General features: G+C 35.2%; 1 non-coding gene across 1 annotated transcript; it reads left to right on the top strand.

Annotated features, from left to right (window-relative positions):
• Positions 1-3,665: 3,665 nt before the first annotated feature.
• On the top strand, positions 3,666-3,772 carry LOC120283112. The gene has a single exon (XR_005543113.1). It is a non-coding gene; the product is annotated as a small nucleolar RNA R71 (small nucleolar RNA).
• Positions 3,773-5,817: the final 2,045 nt, after the last annotated feature.

Here is a 5,817-nt window from a genome sequence, read left to right on the forward strand (position 1 = left end):
CTACATTTGAATCAAGACAAGAAACCATAAGATTAGGGTTTTGATTAAAAAATATGAGACATTACGAAAGGAAAACATACGATTATTATTTTGATTAAAAAAAGAACACATTCCCAAAAGAAAATATAAGGTTACTGTTTTGATTAAAATATCAGAGCCATTCCAAATAAAAACATAGGATTAGGGTTTTGATTAACAAAAATGAGATATTACAAAAAGAAAAGATACGACTATTGTGTTGATCCAAAAATTGCAGACATTCCTAAAAGAAAAAAAATAAGATTATTGTTTTAATTCAAAAATAAGTGGCATTCTGAAAAGAAAACATAGGATGAAGAATTTTATTTAAAAATGGGAGGCATCACGTAAAGAAAACATAGGTAGAGATTCCCAAAGCAAAAGATAAGGTTACGGTTTTGATATGAAAAAATGTGACATTCCAATAAGAAAATATAGGATTAGAGTTTGGATTCAAAACTGAAAAATAGGACACATTCCATAAAGAAAACATAGGATTGAAGTTTTGATTAAAAAATAACAGACATTCTAAAAGTAAAAGAAAGGATTAGGTTTTTTATTAAAAAAAAAAGAGACATTCTGAAAAGAAACATAGGTTAGGGTTTTGATTCAAAATTGATAAATAAGAGAGATTAAGAAAATAAAACAAAGGATTCAGGTTTTGATTGAAAGATATGAGACATATTGAAAAGAAAACATAGAATTAGGGTTTTGATTTAAATATAGTAGACATTACAAAAAGAAAAAAAAAACATAAGATTAGGGACATCTCCTATCTTTCAATCAAAACCTAATCCTAATTTTTCTTATAGTAATATCTCCTATCTTTCAATCAAAACCTTAATCCTTTGTATTCCATTTGAAATGTCTACTATCTTTGAATCAAAACATTAATCCTACGTTTTTCTAAAGTAATGTCTCATATTTTTCAATCAAAACCCAAAAATTATGTTTTCTTTTCGTAATTCCTACAACATTTGAATCAAAACCCTAATCCTAGGTTTTTTTCTTGAATGTCTTCTATCTTTCAATCAAAACTCTAATGCTAAGTTTTCTTTTCGGAATGTGTCCAATTTTTCAGTTTTGAATAAAAACCCTAATCCATTGTTTTCTTTTCGGAATGTTTCCTGTTTTTGAATCAAAACCCAAATCCGTTCTTTTCTTTTCTATTCGGAATGTCATTTTTTTAATCAAAACAATAATCCTATTTTTTCATTTGGAAATGTCGAATATTTTCAGTTTTTTAATCAAAACCCTAATCCTAGGTTTTCTTTTTGAAATTTCTCATAAATAAAAAAACAGGAAACATTTCTAGATGAAAGCATTACTAATCCTATCTTGAAATCAAAACCCTAATCCTACGTTTTCTTTTCAAAATATCTCACATTTTTTTCAATCAAAAACCCTAATCCCTATATTTTTCTTTTCGGAATGTCGACTATTTTCAAATTAAAAACCTAATCCTATGTTTTCTTATGGTAATGTCTTCTATTTTTCAATTAAAAACAAGAAACCCTATGTTTTTATTTTTTTGAAATGTCTCATAGTTTTCAATAAATATGCTAATCCTATGTTTTCTTTTATTGAATGTCTCATTTTTTTTAATCAAAACCCTAATGTTATCTTTTGTTTTGAGAATATCTGCTAATTTTTAATCAAAACTCTAATCTTTTATTTTCATTTCGAATCTCTATTATTTTTTTAATGAAAAATCCTAATCTTATGTTTTTTTTTTGGAATGTCTCATATTTTTAAATCAAGACCCTAATCATATGAATTATGTTGGGAATGTCTGTTATTTTTAATCTAAACAATAATCGTATGTTTTCTTTTCGTAATCTCTCATATTTTATAATCAAAACATTAATCCTAAATTTTATTTGGAATGCCTCCTATGGTTTAATCAAAACCCTAATTCTATGTTTTCTTTTCGCAATGCCACATATTTTTGAATCAAAAGCCTTATCTTATATTTTCTTTTGGGAATGTCTATTATTTTTTAATCAAAACAACAATCGTATATTTTCTTTTTGTAATGTCACATATTTCTTAATCAAAACCCTAATCCTAAGTTTTTTTGGAATGCCTTCTATTTTTCAATCAAAACGCTAATTCTATGTTTTCTTTTGGGAGTAACTCCTATTTTTCAATCAAAACGCTAATTCTATGTTCCACAGGAAACACAAATTTGTCCACCCGGACAATCACATCTTCTACAATCCCATGAGGCTTCCTTGTTGATCAACCGCCAATTGTAAAGTCATTCTCGTGGGTCTAAGTTCATCAAGACCAAGCTTCACATGCATGGTATAGGGCATAATATTAATGTTTGCCCCCGAGTCCGCTAGTGCATTTTCTTGAACTCCACCCTAAGTACACATGGAATTATGAAGCTTCCCGGATCTTTCAATTTTTGTGGGAGCTTCTTCTCCAAAATGGCCGAGCAATTTCCCGTGAGTGCAACTGTGCCGTATTCTTCCAATTTTCTCTTGTTTGTTAGCAGTTCCTTCAAGAACTTGGCATACTTGGGCATTTGAGTTAAAGCTTCCATAATCAGGATGTTTATGTGGAGTTGCTTGAAGATGTTAATAAATTTTCTGAATTGAGCATCCTCCTTATCTTGCTTCAATCTAACCGGATAGGGAATTGGAGGTTTGTATTCAGACGGCTTTGATGAAACCTTTGGTAGAGTTTCCTTATCTTCACTTTGCTTACTTTTCCCAATAACTTTCTCCATTATGGTAGGGTCTTCCACTTCGGCTACCCCAGTTTCCTTGACACTTGGGTCAACTCCGACCCTTGTCTCAACCTGTTTCCCGCTTCTAAGGGCAATGGCCTTCAAGTGCTCTCTTGGGTTCTCCTCAGTGTTGCTAGGAAGACTGCCTAAAGGTCGTTCAGAATTTTCTTTAGCAAGCTGCTCCACTTGGTGCTCGAGGGACTGTACAGAAGCTTGAAGGTTCCGCAAAATGGAGCCAATTTCATTGAACTGTCCGGCATGTTGAGCAAGCTGAGCATTCACCTTACTGAACTCAGTATCCATACTGCTAGTTATGCTATTAAATCTTGATTCAGTGTTAATCATGAACTTGGCCAGTACATCTTCAGTAGTGAACCTCTTCTCTAGCACTGGTTGTTACATTTGGGGACCTTGTGGAGGTGGTGCAGCTTTTTGTTGTTGCCCCTGATTCCATGAAAAGTTTGGGTGATATTTCCATCCCGGATTATAAGTCGAGCTGTAAGGATTCCCTTGTGGCCTTTGTCCCCCAAAATAATCAACATTCTCAATTGAGGCGACGGAGGAACTAGCAATAGGACATTGGGTGACTCCATGCCCTCCACCACAAGTGCTACAACTCATCACCGACTCTGACTTTGAGCTACTACCCATGAGTATATCTAGCTTCCGAGACAACACATCAACCTTTGTGGCAAGAGCATCATTAGCATTGACTTCATAAATTCCGGCCCCTTTTTGTGGTGCACTTCTTGAGGCCCAATGAGACACATTGCTTGCCATTGATTCAAGAAGTTGCTCGGCCTCATCAGGGTACTTGTTACTAAGAGATCCACCCGCTGCAGCATCAATTAATTGACGAGTTGCATAATTCAACCTGTTGTAGATGATCTGAACCCGCATCCAAGAAGCAAAGCCATGATGGAGGCACCTTCGAAAAAGGTCTTTGAATCTCTCATAAGCTTCAAATAGAATCTCCGATTCTCCTTGTTTGAAGGCTGAAATTTCTTGCCTTAGCTTTGCCGCTTTGCTTGGAGGAAAATACCTTACCAAAAAATTTTCCTTTTGAAATGTGTCATATTTTTCTGTCAAGCCCCGGGATGTTGAACTTTTTTTCAAAATTTCTTATATTTTTTAGTCAACCCCCTTGATTGATCACCCGCAAGTGTACAGGGTCACCAAGTAATACCTTGTGCAAAAGCCCAAGGTTCGTATTCCACGGGGCAAAAGAGCTCCTATTACTCCTCCATCACTCACTTTCTAACCTTACAACTTAAGCATGGTCTACTAATCTAATACATGCAAGAATGTAAATAACAACACGAGCATAACAATTCCAAGGTGAGCAAGAAAATCACAAGAGCAATGATGAAAATAACAGGCCTAGGGATGAGGATTCCTAAGATGGGTCATCATGATGTATGGATGCATAGGAATAAAATAGCAAGGGTGATTTAGACCGACGGACCTCAACAATAGTTCAACCCCAATTTCTCGGTGGTTAAACCCTAATCCCGTACAAATGATGACAAGGATCTCTCCTTAATCATATTCCTACGATTGCATTAAGTGAATGGAGATCGCGCAACAAGGATACACTTAATGTAAGTTCATCCTCATGGTTCGGAGGGGCAACCTACATCCAATTTCTCGGCATGTTGGTCAAAGATCTCTCCTTCTGGCTTAATAATGATTTAGTACACGCGAGTAGGTCACGTCTACGTGTACAACTCAAACAAGAACTAAGGATTTCTCCACATAATAGTTCTAGCCATAAAACACAATGAGCTAAATCATAAATCACACTAATGCATTACAAATAAAAGTGAAGCATCCGAAATTGTTTACCACAACTAGAGGACTAACAATACTCAACTTGACTGCCTCAAGGTTTGGCCATACAAAATCTGAGATGCTTTGTGGCTGGTTACCGGCCATTTCTTCTTCCTGGCCCACTTCCACACTTATCTCAACAGATCCTATCTCACTCAAATTAATCTGATGGATCCTTCTTCTAAAATTTCTTTCAACTTCTAGATCAAGATTTGCTATTGGAGAAGAAGTGCTTCCACGAGTCATACAATTGTACCTACGCATACAAGATAGAACAATGTAAGCTCGAAAGAAACTGAATAACAAAGCTAAAGATGAAACCAAAATAAAGATCACGATAAAACAAAAGATATTCACAAGTATACACAATATAAACAAACTAGAACACCAGATCTAAGCTTTCCTAAAAGTTGCAAGTCCCTGGCAATGGCGCCGAAACCTTGATGCGTTAACCGCAAGTGCACAGGTCACAAACAAGTACTAAAGTGATACCTCGTGAGGAGTAAGGTTACCGAACCACAAGGACTAGACTCAAAGTACTAACTTATCATTGATCTTTAGTAGAAATCAAATTGAGGATTAGATTAACAAAGAGAAATACAATTATAAAGGGATAAAAGGGAAAAGAACTGGTAAAGATAATAGGCAAGTTGGATCGAGTGTCAATAACAAGAGAATAATGTCCGAGAATGATTCCTATGCACTTAGTAACGCTCACTCGCTCTCATGATTTACCAGGTATATTCTAAAGTTCCAGTGTGTGTTCAAGATCAATGTTACAACTATGGTTCTCAACTACATCGAGTTTTGCAAAGATAACTATGGGTTCATGCTCACCAAATTTTGCCATTGCCTAGGGCAATAACAACTATGATAATCCACCATCATGTTTTATCTGATCAACTACACAGATCGAACACATTGAGTTTTGCAAGCACAAGATTAAACATAAGAAATAAAAGAACTCCATAAATCACGAAATGTAAGTGTTCACATTATACATAGTGTCATAGTTCCTATCCCGGGGAACTATTTTTGGCTAGCCCCTCATGGGTTGGTACAACATGGAGAAAACAACAATAAATCTAAAAAAGAAGACATGACTCCCTTCTCTTCAAGATTTTCCTCCAATGTCGAGCTCCGCGTGCTACAACCACTTTCTTTAGTGCCCCAAACACACTCGTTGTTACCTTAGAAAGTGTAGTGAAGCTTGATCTTTGCTCTCATCAATG

This window comes from Dioscorea cayenensis, chromosome 18, assembly GCF_009730915.1.
Source record: "Dioscorea cayenensis subsp. rotundata cultivar TDr96_F1 chromosome 18, TDr96_F1_v2_PseudoChromosome.rev07_lg8_w22 25.fasta, whole genome shotgun sequence".
Taxonomy (NCBI): Eukaryota; Viridiplantae; Streptophyta; class Magnoliopsida; order Dioscoreales; family Dioscoreaceae; genus Dioscorea; species Dioscorea cayenensis.